We start from the raw sequence: 17,622 nt of genomic DNA, 5'->3' as shown, positions 1-17,622 counted from the left end.
ACAATATGATAATTAGAAAAATTAAAATATATATATATATATATATATATATATATATATATATATATATATATATATGCAATTTTCCATTAATTTAAAATAATGTTTCAAATGTTGTAATACTTGACAAAATATTCTATAGTTTCTTTAACTATTTAAATAGATTTTTAATAGTAAAACTTTATATTCTTGTGGCCTTGACCAACTCTTAGGTACATAAAAGTAGGGAAGTAACGATAAGACTTCAGTATCCTCTTCTTTTTCAAAAGTAGCATTTCCCTTTGTAGGCAAGGAAACTCTTGTATAGTTGTTATTGATTTCCATGTTGCATCTTTTGGATGTAGATCTTTCCACTTTGTGGATTTTGCATTGACATAAGCGATGTTCTTTGGTATAAAATACTATTTTTAGTGGGAGTTAAATGCTAGATTTTTCCTCAAGATTTGATTTGTTGTTTTGCAACTTCTAGCTCAATGCTAACACTTTTCTTTAGAGAAGACATAAAACACTATATGAATCTTGTAGTGGGTTTGGAAGAGCCATCATATAGGCTATTTAACCAACACATTGGATGATCTTATAAAGGTCTATAAAATTTGATACATGTCCTACCGTTTAGAAAAATTCCCTCAAACAACAATTTTTTATTATTTATTATTTTTATATATTTACTACTAAAAACCGAATTCTACTTACATGCCAACATGTAGATATTCAACCTAGTTAACTCAAAAATTATATAAACATCGTGCTAACTTCTCCTAATTCTAAAAAGTTAAATAATGCATAATACATTTATATTATTGTAATTCTACTTGATAAATTCATGAACTCCTAGAAAATTACATAAACATCATGCTAACATTCCTAATTGTGAAATGCTAGAAAATGCATAAATACATTTATATTATTATTGTAATTCTAGGTTAATAAATTTTATATACCAAGTGTGGATTTTTTAATAGGAAGTATGATTTTGTCTATAAAAATTGATTTACATAAAATTTTGTTCCTAACTAAAATTATTTTTTAAATTTTATTTCTTTTACTTTTATATTTATATCTATATATATATATATATATATATATATATATATATATATCTAATTTTAAAAAAAATTCAATATATATTTTATTATATTATATTTTTTTAAATTATATATATATATATATATATATATATATATTTAAACTATTTTTTTAAATAATAAATTTAAATTTAAAATATTTTTTAATAATATTTTATATATCATTTCATATATATAATGGATAATGTATATTTAAAAAATAAAAAATAAACAATTTTTTTCCCATACTATGTTTATATGAAGACGCATCAAGATAATTATCTGCAATTTAATCAAACTTAAATTTATTAATTAAATAATTTAATAGAAGCTAGATCGCTGAGCAAGACATTCAAAGTTATTAATCGAACACCTTGGGCTTACCTCTCATGCACATTTGATATTCCCAATTACTAATGTTAGGTCCCTACAATACTAGTGATTACCACTTTACTATTGTAGTTGTATCCCTTATTAATATTGTTGTGCCCCTATTGTCCCCATATTGTTGTTACTGTGCCCAATAGAATCCCTCTACTGTTATTTTTGTGCCTTCATATTATTATTGTTAGGTCGACTGGGTTATATTGTGACTCTTTAGACTCCTATATATAGAAAGGAGGTTTTATCATTTGAATCATCAAGGAATCATTCATTTGTGTAATGTAAAGGAGGCTTCCCCCTCGAAGAGGCTAAATTCTAAGGCGTTGATCTACCTTTTCTATCTTTTTGTGAGCTGGTTTCATAACATTTGGTATCAGAGCTTTGGATTCTAGGGTTTCACTTCTCCAAATAGGTCATCGTGGCATTTTCAATATAACTTTTTTTTGCTGCGTTGTTTCAAAAGCGAAAAAAAAAACCATATGAGACAAAATCGCACTAAACCTCGAGTCTGAATTTCAGAGCTTTTCGCGCTATATTTGCAGAGACATGATCTCAGGAAGTTGGTCTTTTTGCAGACTACTGAATTACATTCCAAATAGGTGACCTGGGGAAAATCATCATAACTTTCTCTCTAAGCATCGGATTGAAATTTCCTAAGAAAGTACAGAAAGAGGACAGACTATAGTTTCTTGTATATACTTTTCAGGGCCAAAGGTCGAAACAGGGACATGTGGCATGTTGTACAAGTTCACTCTACTGAACTAGTCTATAATCAGGTCATTGTGGGAGATTTGGTATAACTCTTCCTTAGAGAATCCAATTTGGATCAGACTGGTGGCATTGGAAAGAGGACACAGAGGGCTGCTGCAGATCACAATTTCAGAACCGGATGATCCAAAATTACAGAGATACATCAGAGGCAATATCGAGCTCTTACAAAGTGAAAAAGGTGTGTAGATTTTTTTAAATTTTTGCTTAAGCTTGGTTTGAAAAATTATTTTGAAGGAATTCAAAGGGTATAGTAGAGCATTATTATCGGTAACTGATGCCTCGAGGAAAGAAAATGCAAACACCTAGTAAGCAACCTGAAAGCTCTAGCATGAGTCATGAAGAAAAGGAAGAAATACTACATGATATATCAAAATTACAAGACCAAGTGCAACAAATGTCACTCTCACAAAAGCAAATAGAAGCTAAGATAAGTGGCATGGAATCTAAGATAAATGGCATGGAAGATAAGATGAATGGCGTGGAAGCTAAGATGGATGATTTGAAGATAGATTTGAAGAAAGATTTGTAGATAGACATGGCATATTTGAAGACCAATATCGCAGATTTGAAGACAGATTTGACAATTTTTCTACAAGAAATACTTACTAATGGTGAAAGGGTAGTAAAGGAAACTCATGATGCGAACAAAAGAAATGTTAATCATGATTTCATAGACTCTAATGTTGGATCGAAGACCCACCATATTCCAAAAATCGATATGAGGAAGTTTGATGGCAAGGATCCCTCAACATGGATATTACAGATGGAGCAATTTTTCAATCTCAATAATGTGAAAAACACACAAAAGGTACATATTGCAACTTTATATTTGGAACCAAATCAGTTTGTATGGTATCAATGGCTTTGCTCTCGTAAACAAATTATCACTTGGGCAATTTTTACGGAAGAATTGACAGCACATTATGAGGATAAAAAGCACACATTTTTTAGCCAATTGATAAGTCTCAAACAAAAGGATTCAATAATGGAGCACATTAAGGAGTTCCAAAAATTGAACATAAGGGTAAAAAATATTGTAGAGGAGCATAGGATTGATGTGTTCATAGGGACTTTAAAGGATAATATCCAACATGATGTTCACCTTTGGGAACCTGATTCATTAGAGAAGGCATTCAGGTTAGCAAGAAAAATGGAAAGCAAAATTATGGCAACCAGGAAGCATACCACTCACAACTATAAAGATGGAAGTGTTGTTACCCCTAATCTTCCACAACCTATAAAGTTGTCACCACAACAATTGGAAGAAAAAAGAGAAAAAGGGCTTTGTTACAGTTGTGATAGCAAATACACTAAAGGTCAAAAGTGTTCTAAGAAGAAATTATTCTACATAGATTGTGAAGAGGAAGAAGAAAAGGAGCAAGAAAGGTCAAAAGAAGAGGATATACTCCAGGAACAAAGCATAGATAAAGAAGAAATGAATCTGACCATATCTTGTAATACATTGGCGGGAATTACCACTCCTCAACCCATCAAGATAGAAGGACAAATCAAGAAGAAAAAGGTAATAGTGTTGATTGATTCAGGAAGTACCCACAATTTTAGTCATTGTAAGGTAGCAAAAGAATTGAATTGCTTCCTATATCCAGCACCAGAGTGTCAAGAGATGGTTGCAAATGGAGGAACAATAAATTTATATAGAAAGTGCCATAATATCAAACTATCCATGGGAGAATATGTATTTCGTAGCCCAATGCTTTCCATTCCAATGGGAGGTGCTGATGTTGTACTAGGAGTCTAATGGCTACAATCCTTGGGTACAATAACATTTAATTTTCAAGAAATTTTCATGAAATTTTCTGCAGAAGGAAAGGGTTGAATTAAGGGGTATTACAGGGAAACTGGGAAAGATAATCAGCTCTAACGGTATGACAAAGCTTCTAAAAAAGGAACAAAGAGGTGTAATTGCACAATTATGTTCACTAGTTGTTTCCACATCGAAATAAACTATTTCTCCGGATCTCCAAAAAGTCTTGGACAATCATTCCAAGGTACTTGAGACTCCCAAAGGTCTCCCTCCTATTCGCGATCATGATCATGCTATTCATCTGATTCGAGGAAGTGTTCCTCCAAACATCAAGCCATACAGATATCCCTATGCCCAAAAGAGAGAAATTGAACGTATGGCAGTAGAAATGCTAGAGGCTGGTATAATTCAACCTACTCAAAGTTCTTTCTCTGCTCCAGTACTATTGGTGCACAAGAAGGATGGATCATGGTGCATGTGTCCGGATTATAAGGAGCTCAAAAAGCTCACTATTAAAGATAAGTTTCCCATTCCTGTCATTGATGAATTACTGGATGAATTGCATGGATCAATTTACTTCACCAAGTTGGATCTTCGTTCAAGATATCATCAAATCAGAATGAAGACTGAAGACATTCCAAAAATAGCATTTAGAACTCATGAGGGTCATTATGAATTTTTGGTCATGCCTTTTGGCCTTACCAATGCACCTTCTACATTTCAAGGTTTGATGAATTCCATTTTCAAACCCTTCCTTAGAAAATTTGTGTTAGTATTTTTTGATGATATACTAATCTACAACAAGTCTTGGAAGGATCATGTTGAACATGTTGACAGGGTGCTGCAACTATTGGAGGAGAAACAATTATATGCAAAAAGATCCAAAAGTTTCTTTGGAGTACAAGAGGTGGAATATCTGGGTCATATTGTATCTCATGAAGGAGTTAAGGTAGACCCTAGCAAAATTAAAGCCATTAAGGAATGGAAAATCCCCACATCCATAAAGCATCTGCGAGGATTTCTCGGGTTGACAGGGTATTATCGCAAGTTCGTTAAGGATTATGGGAGAATAGTAGCACCTCTAACAACATTATTGAAGATAGATGCATTTTCATGGACTCCAAAAGCAACAAAGGACTTCAAACATCTTAAAGAGGCAATGTGCCAAGCACCGGTCTTAGCTACACCGGACTTCACAAAAACCTTTATTGTGGAATGTGATGCTTCAGGAAATGGAATTGGTGCTGTTTTAATGCAAGATGAAAGACCCATTGCTTTTGAAATTCATCCAATCAAGGGAAAGTTTTTACAGAAAGCTATTTATGAGAAGGAAATGTTGGTAATACTACATGCACTTAAGAAATGGTGACCTACCTAATGGGAAGACACTTTAAGGTAAAAACGAATCATGATAGCCTTAAATACTTTTTAGAACAAAGATTATCCTCTAAAGAGCAAAAAAAGTGGGTCACAAAGATGTTGGGTTATGACTTTGAAATCATCTACAAAAAAGGGAAGCAAAATGTGGTGGCAGATGCACTCTCAAGAAAGGATGAGGATGTGGAAGCATTGTTGTGCGCCATTTCTATTATCCAACCAGATTGGATAAATGAAGCAAGGGAGGAATGGAAGAATGATGAAGAAGTGTGGGTACTTATTCAAAAGTTACAACAAGATTCCAGTACATCTGATACATTTAGCTAGAAAAATGATTCGTTACGGTACAAAGATTGCTTATACCTTTGTAAGAATTCCCTACTCAAACAAAAGATTCTTATGGAATTGCACACTTCTCCCTTAGGAGGGCACTCGAGATTTTTAAAAACTTACTACAGGGTTAAGAAGGAATTTTTTTGGGATGGCCTTAAATCGGATATTCAAAAGTTTGTGGCAGAATGTTTGGTTTGCCAACAAAATAAAGTTTAAACAATGAAGACCCTGGGTCTATTACAACCTTTATCCATTCCAAGCCAACATTGGGAGGAGGTTTCAATGGATTTTATCACAGGTTTACCCAATTTTGAGGGAAAGAGTGTCATCATGGTGGTAGTTGACAAACTTACCAAGTATGCACACTATTGTGCATAATCACATCCATTTAAATCTAGTACAGTTTCTACTGCATTTACGGAAACAATTCAAAAGCTACATGGAAATCCAAAGATTATTGCAAGTGACAGAGACCCCATTTTCACTGGAAATTTTTGGACAGAATTATTTCCTTGTCTCGGTACTCAGTTAGCTCATAGCTCATCTTATCATCCTCAATCTGATGGGTAAACTGTGATAGTAAACAAATGTTTGGAAGGATATCTTCGTTGCTTTGTATCTGATAAACAAAAACAATGGTCAAATGGTTGCCTTTAGTTGAATGGTGGTTCAACACTTCCTTCCATACAACAAAAAAATGACCCCATTTATGGCAGTTTATGGATATCAGCCACCATACATCACATCATATTTAAGAGAAAATTCTAAGGTTCAAGCAGTGGAACATCACATCGAGCATCAACAACAAGTCCTCCAACTCTTAAAGGATAACCTCGTGTTGGCGTAGAATAGAATGAAACAACAGGCAGATCAACATTGCAGCGAAAAAAGTTTTGACGTAGGTGATTGGGTATTCCTACAGCTACAACCATATAAACAAATGTCCCTCAAGCAAGCTAAGAAGGATAATAAATTATCACCAAAGTATTATGGTCCGTAAAAGGTGCTGCAAAAGATTGGTACTATGGCATACAAATTGGAGCTTCCGGCAGCTTCTTGAGTGCACCCAGTTTTCCATGTTTCATGTTTAAAGAAGGTTTTAGGTGACAAGCTCCTAGCTCAAACAATATTGCCAAACTTGACGAGGAAGAAAAAATTATATTGGAACTGGAAGTAGTCACAGAAACAAGAACTTGACAACTATGAAATCGATCAATTTCGGAGTATCTCATCAAGTGGAAGAACTTATCCGCCGAAGATTCCACATGGGAGGATGAGAATTTTATACAGAAGCATCCAGAACTACCCAAGCATTGAGTACAACACTTTTTTGAAGGAGAGGGGCATGTTAGGTCCCTACAATACTAGTGATTACCGCATTAATATTGTATTTGTATCCCTTATTAATATTGTTGTGCCCCTACTGTCCCCATATTGTTATTAATGTGCCCCATAGAACCCCTCTATTGTTATTTTTGTGCCTTTATATTATTATTTTTAGGTCAGTTGGGTTATATTGTGACTCCTTAGACTCCTATATATAGAAAGGAGGTTTTGTCATTTGAATCATCAAGGAATCATTCATTTGTGTAATGTAAAGGAGGTTGCCCCCTCGAAAACGCTGAATTCTAAGGCGTTGATCTATCTTTTCTATCTTTTTGTGAGCTAGTTTCATAACAACTAACTATTTCTTTAGTTTTCCTAATTATTAACACAAGAATGTATTTGTCTAATAAAAGGCTTACCTCTCACGCACATCTAATGTTCCAAATTACAAAATATTTCTTTGTTTTTTCCTAATTATTAACACAAGGATGTATTTGTCTAATGAATGTCTTACCTCTCACGCACATCTAATGTTCCAAATTATCATATATTTCTTTGTTTTTCCTAATTATTAACACAAGAATGCATTTGTCTAAGTTTATTGGCCAGGAAAATCAAATCCAATTTAATCAATTCCTGATTACACCTTCTATATGTATGACACATGTATGACTCATCAAAAACCTACATATGATACACGTATGACTTATGGACAACCTAGACTCATAGGTCATGTACATATTGGCTTCATTTAACAATGTAATACATAAGAACAATAAATAGGATTTATGTTCCAACATACAATCCCATAACAAGTACTTATTGTTGAATGCTTATTTCTTGTTATATTCTAGTTGAATATGGGTTTTATTGCACCTTTAACTTGTACTCAAAATAAACATTCATTTGTAACACCATAGTTTTTATCTCCATGAATTGTAATGTAATTCCGCATATGTGATTAAGGCTATGAGTCAACTAGTATGGATGAAGACCATATTATGTAAATTGCACATTAGAATCACTAATCATTGCTGAAAATGCAACAAGATGATGGAGCTTAGTGAAAAGAAGTCGCCTTCACTAAGTGGGCCTGCAGGCTATTTTTGGCGCAAAGTCTATTTTTAGACTATGTCTATTTCTAGACATATGGTTCATGATCTATGAGTTGCAGGATGCTATTTATGGATGATTGGTCATGTTGGTAAAAATAGATGGACCTCTATTTTTAGACATATGGGCGAAGTCTATTTTTAGACATCCAGTCTAAAAATAGAACAGTCGAATATTATTAGCTCTTAATAATATTTGGACTATAAACATTATCTTATCCTCTTGCAGCACTTCAGTTCGAGCTACAGATCTGGTACATGCAACTGCCAGAAGGAAATATGCTTTTCCTATGGGTTAGTTGAACTATTGCATGATGGACTTCAGTTAGAACTCAAGTGATTGAGTTTGGTGGAGTTGATTGAGGAGTTGATGGAGTTGTGTTCAGTTTGACTTAGTTGAACTAGTTGTATTTAGTCTAACTGCCAAATACACTAGTGATAAGTGATGTGAATTAATTATTAATTAATTCACTAATTATTAACTCATAAATCAACTAAATAATACACCATTTAACTCAGTGCATGGACAATTTAGTGGAGACAAGTGTTAGAGGTGGGTGAAAGGGTGAGACTACTATCAATTGTGATTATAGCTGTGCATGAGATTTGCACAATCATTGATGGAGATTTCCAATGAGGATTGCGTAGTACAAGCCAAGAGAATTCGAACTTGGATTGGATCTATTCTCAACTCGGATTGCGCAGTAGAGGCAGGAAAATAGTGGAGGAGATTTGAACGAGTGACTTGTTCGGATTTGAGCTAGTTTGTGTGTAGCAGGTGGAGATAGTACTGAGTACTTGTGAGGAGTATTGTACTATGTGTTGTTACATGTTATCTATCATTATAATATAAATATAGTTCAGGGTTTTTAGCTGTAGGATTTCCCCATTACATACTGTGTTGATATGTGTGATTGATGTTTCAATGTGCCCATGCAATTGTTTTTAATTTCGCAAATTGATGATCAACGTAGAGGAGGTTATGTATTATGCATGCATTCTGGAGATAGTGTATAATCAGGATAATCTCTGTGAATAAGTGTTATATTATTCAAAATTTCTACACGGTATCAGAGCTAGCTGATGTGTAGAAAAAAAAATTTCTACATGGTATCAGAGCAAAGTTGATCATCATATCTATTATTCAGAAAGTGATTGCATTTTATTTCTTCAAGCAGAGTCTGTAATCGGGCCAGGTAGCCTTTGGATTCATCCTTCTTTTGGAAGGTGAGATATCCGGTAAATTCCCATATAGTCAATCTATGTACGAGAAATAATTTGTTCTCATGAATTTTAGATCAGAAGCGGTTGAGGTTTGAGCTGGTGGAATTCGAATTTGCAGTAGTGTTTTCTTGGTGTCTAAGTTGAAATGTCTTTCAACGGATTGCGATTGGAGTATACCATTGAAGGCAGCTTGAATTATATTGCATGGAAAGTGTTAACACCCAGGTTGTTCCCTATGACTCCCAAGGGAATACGGTCGGGGTAACCACTAACCAATCTTTGGATTACAGTGCCTAGCCACAATGTAATCAAAGAGGGCTCTCTCTTTATAATTTGTCTCTGTTCTGTGGAGATTATAGGCTAGTTATGAAATGAGGGTGTTTAGTTTTATGCTTTGGTTGAGGGATATCTTTCTGTACTTGAAGTGTGCAATCTGCAGATGAGTTTATTTCATTGGGCAATGGAGTCTGTGGCTACAAGTGTTTTAGAAACCTTGAGGTGATTTACTGAGATTACAGGGCCAATTAAATATTTCATATAACAAAGTTAGATTATGATAGTGACATGTAAACAACCAGTGAAAAGCATTTAAGAATTTTCCACTAACGCTGGGGTGTGGGGAAGAGATAAATGCCTCAGGAGCAAACTTGAATTCCTGAAAATATGTATCACAGTGAGAGATATAGCTTGAAAGTGTAGCAATTAAGAATTACACCTTATTTACTCTATCTGGAAGAAAACATTTATAACAGCTTAGATTGAGTTCAGGGTAATCTGTGATTAAATCCTGGAACTATTCTTTTACTTTGCCATTAAGTGTAAAACTCAGAAACATGAAAGAACATGAAAGACTAGAAAACATATAACACAGAGGTTAAAAGAAGACTTATTGTGCTATGAAACATGCAGGAATCCTGTAACAATCAGCCATCCACCACAGTGCATCAAGGAACACAGAGCTTTGGAAATTCCATCCACCTTTTGTATTATTTCTCTGAGAGTTATACAACAACAGAAGTATAGAAATGAAATCAACAACAACCCCTTGCAAACTCATGCGAAGGGGACTTTATAGAAATGTTTATACAAAATATCTCAGGCATTGAGTCATCTGAGAGAGAAATATCTTCATTACTTCGTACAGAAAAGTAGAAAAGAAGTTATTACAGCTTTGAATGCAGCATAACTGCTCTTTAAGTCTGTCAGAGGATATTTTGACCTTTGGAGGTCAGTGAGTCAGTTGAACCGCTTTGCTTTAATGCTGGAAAATGTGTCTTTATGTTTGCTGCGCTGTATTTTCTCGGCCCTGCCACCTGTGACTGTGCTTGCTGTTGTGGTGACCGAATAGCCTTGCTGAGTTGGCTCAGCCTTTCATCTTTCCTCTGTATGCTTATCTACCAAAATTTTCCCTGTGTATGATCACTTATAATTTGGACAAAACATAACATTACAGGTTCTGGCTTGATAATATTATCTGTGTCAATTTATTCCAGACTTCCTGTGTGGGCAATTGGTGCTTGACAATTGCCTCTATGGTTTCATCTGCTTCTGTATATTTATAGAAATTTGGAGGCACATCGAACAGATGATTGATCTCGTTCATGATAAAAAACAGGTCTTCCACCCTATTATATAGAGTCTGCCCTGATGCTGGCCCTGATTCTGCTGAAGTGCTGGGCTGTCCTGCAATTTGACTTGCAGTAAAGGCATTGACCCTTTTAGCATAGTTTTCATGGGTAAGCAGTCTTCCCACACTGCTTAGTAGGCTGGGGAGGCCTCTGTTTTGCAATACCTGAAACCTGTCCATGAACTTGTTGATTTCGGTCTACATGTCTTGGGTTCTCCTTTCTAATGTTCCAACCAGGTTTCTTAACGTCAGGACCCTTTTAACCATTGAGATTGTCTCAGTCCTGTGAGCAATTCCCATGGTGGTCAGTTGAGAGCTTGTCCTGTTATTCAATATGTTGATCATCCTATTGGCAGCATCAGGCATGTTGCCAAGGCTTGCTCTTGCTCTGTGTATTTCCCTATTTGCCTTTGTAATGAGTACTGACTGTTCATCTATGGTCTCAATGAATTTCCACTGATCAGTAATGGACTGGCCAATATTGGCCCAAAGGACTGTTTTGAGCTCTGCTGTCACCTTATCTAGTGTGAGCTCTTTCTCAAGCTCATTTATTCTCTTTTTGAGAGCTTTTATATCTCTTTCCTTCTCAGCCACATTCTGTTTGCTCTTGTCATATCTTTCATTTACTTTAGCCAAAGATTCTTTGGCTTGATTAAGCTCTAACATTTGAGCTTCCAGGACTTGAATTTCATTTTGAAGCTTCTGCATATCCAGACTATGAGTCTGCTCTATTGTTGGTGCAGCTGTTGATGTAGTTGGTGCTGTAGGTTCTGTTTGCTGAGGAGGAGGAGCAGTTGTTGGAGTAGCTTCCTCTAGGTTGATTACTTCAGGAGGAGGCTTGGAGGTTTGCCCTTCTTCTCTTTGTTTCAAGGCTGCCTGTAGTGCTGCTTTTGCAGCCTCCGATTCTCCCAGCTTTTCCTGAGTTTGGACTAGCTGCTTGTACAGAGATATCAACAAGGTTGTGGCCTCTTGATCATGTCTTTGCTGGGCAACCTCATCTGTTTGAGGGTGAATTGTGGCTGGGAGTTTGATCTTTCTCCTCAAGGCTGCCATGTCTGCATCCCTCAATTTTAATATCTCTTGTATGCCCTTGATATCTTTGGGATCATGCCCAATCTCTATGATGATGTCCTCTAAGGACCTTATTCTGTTGTCCTTTGCCTGGGATGATGCTCTCTCCAACTCTAGCTGAGAGGCTGTATTGTTAAGGCTATTTTGTAGCCTGTAGTTATCCAATGTTTGGTCTGCCAAGGAAGCATAGACCATCTCACCCGTTTGCTTATGAAGTTCTATCTTGTCCATTGGGTGGATATCCTTGGCAAGGACTTCCAGGTTAGTCCTAAAGTAGTCAGAGGCAGATTGGGGCTGCACTGCTATTGGCATAAAATGACTCATGATCATTTTGCCTTCCTGCACATCATATGCAGACATGAGTCTTTGTTGATTCGTGGGAGCCATGTTTAACAGATGGTTATACAGCTGTATCTTGATGGGCTCATTTCTCCTCTTAATGTCGATGAACTGCTGTTTAATGCTGGGTCCACCTTCCCTTTGTTGATTTGAGGAACTCACTTCTCCTCCCATTGCTCTATCCTGTTCCTGTTGAAAGGAACTTGCTGATGCTTCCCTGCTGGGTGGGACCATACCAAAAGACTGTCCTATTGGCATTTCTTCCTTTGAGAAGGGATTGATTCTCTGTCTTTTCTCCCCATGAGTTGCTGATGTTGTAACGGGAGTCTCTCTGTCCCTTTTCCTGCTTGTATCCTCCTTTTGTGTAGTTTGGAGGATGGATGCCTCAGCTGAAGTTTCTTGCCTTGGAGGCACAGTTTGTTCAGTGGATTTAGGGGCTTCCACTGTTTGCTCTTGCTGGACAGGCTGTTCCTGCCTTTGTTCTTGCTGTTGTTGTTGTTCTTCTTGCTGCTGCACTTCTCCTTGCTGCTCCATCTCTTCTTGTTGCTGCACTAGGGTTTCCATTTTCTCTTCTGTCATAGGAGGTGGCTGTTCCACCTGCTTTTCTTTTCCTTTGCTGGATGTCTGTGGAGTATTAATGGCAGCTTGCTGATGTGTTGTTGAGGCTGAGGCAGCTACTCCAAGTTGTCTTTTATATGAGAGGGGGACCTGTCCACAAGTTTCTAAGTCAGCTTCTTTTTGAATATTTCTAGCCTCTCTTTCTAGCAGCTCTTCACTAGTAATTTCCTCTTCTAGGGTGCCCTCTTCCCAGCTCAATGCATTAGCATACTGCTCAATCTCAAGCAGCCTCATATGTGAATAGGTACCCAATTTTTATCTTATCCTCCTGAGGGAAACAAAATGATTGGGGTCATAGGGTATCCACTCAAAACTAGTTTGCAGTTTGAGGGCCTCTGGGATACTATTTGCCTCTTTCCATCCCTCCTCTTTTTTGTTGCATAGGAAAGGGCCCAGTTGGCTCCTTACCTTCAACTACGCCTTTTTGTTCTTACTTTGGAAGTGGAGGTAGTCGGCATTCCCAAATTGCCTGAAATATTCTAGGGCAAAAAGTCTCATAGGGACATACCTTGGCAGCCTATAAGGCTTCAACTCACAGCCATATACTCTGATGACTGTGTGGTCTTGGTAAAAGTACCAATTACCAATGCTGTAGGTTTTGTTTAGATGGAGAATTCTCCTCATGTCATCAGTTAACCTTGGAGGAGAAACACCATACAATAATGTCATAGCTGGATGAATGAACAAGTCTATGAACTCACAGTATGTGTATGGTGATACAGAGGTGCAATGAAAAACAGAGGTCCAAAACACAACTGACCTTGGATTCCCCTGGGCATTAACATGCTTCAGGGGAATCAGGAAGCTGCCTAGTTGATAAAACAAGAATAGATGGTAAATGTAGGAAGTGTATCTGAACAGTCTTTCCCTTTGCAGATTCATCAGCTGGTCATGGATCCTATCTGCAATATATGTGGCATAGTCATAATGTACAGCTGGAGGCTTTCCAGGAGAGAATATAGACAGCATTTCCATTATACTATCATCCACATCCTCCACTCCCTTGAACCCTAGGACATAGCTGATCAAATCCACTAGCATTCTGCCCAATTCATTTAAGTATGCATATCCAATAGGAGGAGTTCTGATGGCTTCAGAGCCTGGTTGTACAAACAGCTGGTTGATTTTGATGATCTGGTCATTTGACAACTTAGTCCCCTTATTTATCAAGTTCTGTATGTAGAGGGGGGTCAATGGTTTTGCAGTGTGGAAATGCAGCATCTCATTTATGCTCTCTGGGGTGATATGGAACATAATTGAGCCTGTGGGGCTGAGGACAGCTCTTTGGCATGGATCATAGCACTCTTGGCATCTGTGTATCAATTCTGGCATAGGATTTACCTGGGGGAGGTTGTATATGGGCAAGTTTGAGTCCCAAATCCCTAGGATATCAGCTCCACTAAGGTGCTGGGCTTTCAACTCATTTAGCAACTGAATATTGTATTTAGAGCCTAATGGAAACCAATCCAACATTTGATAATCCATATCTCCCAGAGCTTTCCATTCTAACTCCCTATGAGGGGTATTGAGAGGCTTGATGTTCAGTGCAATTGGAGTTTCCATGGTCTATTAAGCTTCTGACTTGCAGGTGAACTGGTTGAAGTAAGCATAACAACAAAGAGGTGATTACTTGCAATGGAAGTGTGAATTTCAGGGACCAGAGGGTGAATTGAGCACACAGCAATTGAAATACTGTTTAACAGATTGATAAAGACAAATAGCAGGGCTGACTAGATCTTTTCTATGGTGAATTTAGCCAGCAGAGGTTTGTAGCTCACAGTTGCGCGAGCTACCTGTGAATTCAGGTTGTTTCAGTCGAATGCAGGTTTCGTAAACTGTTCGTTGTCTTGCCAGAGGGAAATAGGTGCAGGTTACTGGATACTGGACGGTGAATTCAGTGTTTTTAACACTCCCTTAACAGTTTGTTCGAAGAAATTTGGACAAAAACCAGGTGCAGAGAATAATTTCGAAAAATACCTTGCGGATTGTCACTGATAGTTGCAAATGCAGGTACGGCGGAGGCGCCCCTGGTTTCAGAGTTGAACGGTGCAGGTTGGCGCTGGTATGGTCGTCAAATTCATGCAGCAATAACAACAGTCTCTTTCGGCAAAAGTAGAAAAAACGCGAAATTTTGGCTTAAAATAGATTTTTGGCAATATTGGCGTGCTTTTGGGATGACGTCAGCATGACGTCATCAGGTGGGGTCGGAGTCGGATGACGTCAGCATGACGTCACCGGGTGATGTGGCAGGCCCTGGTTGGTCCATGGATGAGCTGAAGTGGCGGACATGTCAGCGTAGGGATGGACGAATGAGGTGATGCGACGATGGGGTGGCGGCGACGTGGCTCTGATGTAGGCATGACATGGGACCAGCAAACCGGGTGGTAATTGCAATAGTGGTTACGGTTTTTCTCGGACCGCTTACGATACAGCCCTGGTTTTGTCCGAGGCCGCTCCGAGAGACTCGAGAGGGTGACGCGTGGCCGAGGACTGACGTAACCCTTCGTCATTTTCTCGGGCGCTAACCGTCGGGCGTGGGGGCCGCTCCGATATCAATGAGGGCCGTCGGATCATATGGGTCCGATCCGACGGTGGACGGAAGGGCGATGTGATCGAATAATACGGAGTGGGGGCGGGTTTAATTTATTATTTGTTTTGGAATTTGCGCCCGACGGAAAACATTAGGATATGGGTTTTTGTAAGGTTTTCAATGTATTTTGGAAAATCAAATATATGCGCCGAAACTTTGGAAAAGTGGTAAAAGGTGGGTTTTTGGGTTTTTTCATAATTTCAAAGGGGTTATGGGTAGGAGGGGTTTTTACAAGGTTTTTCTTTACAACCAATGGCTTAATGGGTGGAATGACTTCAAAGAAGGGAGAGGGGTAAGGTTTAGGTTCATCAAAGTGACCAGATGCCAATTTGATCCCTGACAGAGGATTTATTGGCTATAATGCCAAGGGGAGGGATATTTATACAAAATTTGGGGTTTATACACCATGGTGTTAATACTAGTAGGGGAAAGGTAACATAGGGGATTTACATAGTAGAGTTAGAGTTAATATGGGGGAAAATGTGAATGAAGGGGAAAATCACTAAGTTTATTTGAAACTTACTTAGTTTAGGGAGTAGATCAAAATGAAAAGAGTTTTTAGACAAGGAATGTGGCTTCTGAAAAGATTAAGAACCACCATGAAACCATAATATCTCCCATGAATCTCAGCTGATGAAGGAGTGTTAGTAATGAAATGGAAAGGGGAAGAAGGGAGGTTAGACATGCTTCTTGCTTGCTGCAACTTGATGAAGGATGACACCCTCTCAATTCATTGATTTTGCTTTGGTAAACAAAGTTAGCACACATGCAACTTATAAGAGATGACCCTTCTGCAACCCCAACTGCCTACCCATCTATTTGCCTAGCATTTTTTATTTCTTCTTGGAGGGTGCACTTGGACTTGCAGACCCTTACTTGCCTTTTCTTTTCTTTGGCTTTTTCTTTTGTTTTTCTATCTACTTCTACCCTTATTTCTTCCAAGGTCCCAGATTAAGCTGTTGGGAGCCTTTTTTCTCTACCTAAACTACTTTTCTGCCAAGATTAAACAGTTTGGACAGACTCCTTTCTCTATTCTACAACTGAAAATTTAAAACATGACATGATCCAGATTAGATTTTTGGACCATCCATCAAAATTTGAGTCCATACCAAGCTATAAGCACAGATTGGATTCTCTTGGAAATATGTAATCTTTGAATCATCAAAGCAGAGCATATTTGGACCTTTTCATAGCCAATCATGAAATATGAAACCTATTGGTATAGGTAGCTAACAGTGGCTCCACATGGGGGTGGTGTTTCATTTTGAAAGACCAAGAACAGCAGGTCAGATTGCCTTGCTCCTTGACTGCTCTTGCCAATCTTGAAGTTTGTTGTTTTGAAATGCCAAAATTGTGTGCTTCTCTTCTTGGTAGACCTCTGATTCTATTCACCTTTCGCTGGTAGTTTAAGAAAACTTTGAGAAATTGCATTTTTATATGTTGACAGAAAATAATATATACATCTGGATATGTACAGGGGAAAACTCAGGCTGCACTTATGGGTGATATTCAAAATAGTGCTTCAGCATCCTGCCATTCACAGGACCTTCATTCAAATCAGTTTCATTGAGACTCCTAAGGAAATAAGTGTTGTTTCCTTGTACTGCTTGGACAGCAAATGGTCCTCTCCAAAGGGAATCAAATTTCCATGTTTTCCCTTATCCTCTCTTCTTGAATCCCACTTGAGGACTTTGTCACCAATGTTGAAATCTTCTGCCTTAGTTCTTCTATCAAAGGCCTTCTTTAATTTTTCTTGTAGAACTTGAACTCTGCTGAAAACTTGGTCTCTAGTTTGCTGTAAACATATGATTTGATTGATTCTTCTTTGCATATCATTTGGTTCAGCTTGGCTTTCTTGAAGAAGTTTCATAACAGGCACTCCTAGTGATGAAGGAAATTTGGCCTCTAATCCATAAACCAACTCATATGGGCTGGTCCCAATTGATCTTTTGGTTGTTAGTCTATCTGCCCATAGGGCATTCACAAGCTTCTTATGCCAATTCCTTTTGTTCTCTTCT

The sequence above is a fragment of the Pinus tabuliformis genome, chromosome J (assembly GCF_031772625.1).
Source record: "Pinus tabuliformis cultivar Carrire ecotype Pingquan chromosome J, CPIR1, whole genome shotgun sequence".
NCBI classification, from domain to species: Eukaryota; Viridiplantae; Streptophyta; class Pinopsida; order Pinales; family Pinaceae; genus Pinus; species Pinus tabuliformis.
Note: the sequence above shows the minus strand (reverse complement) of the source record.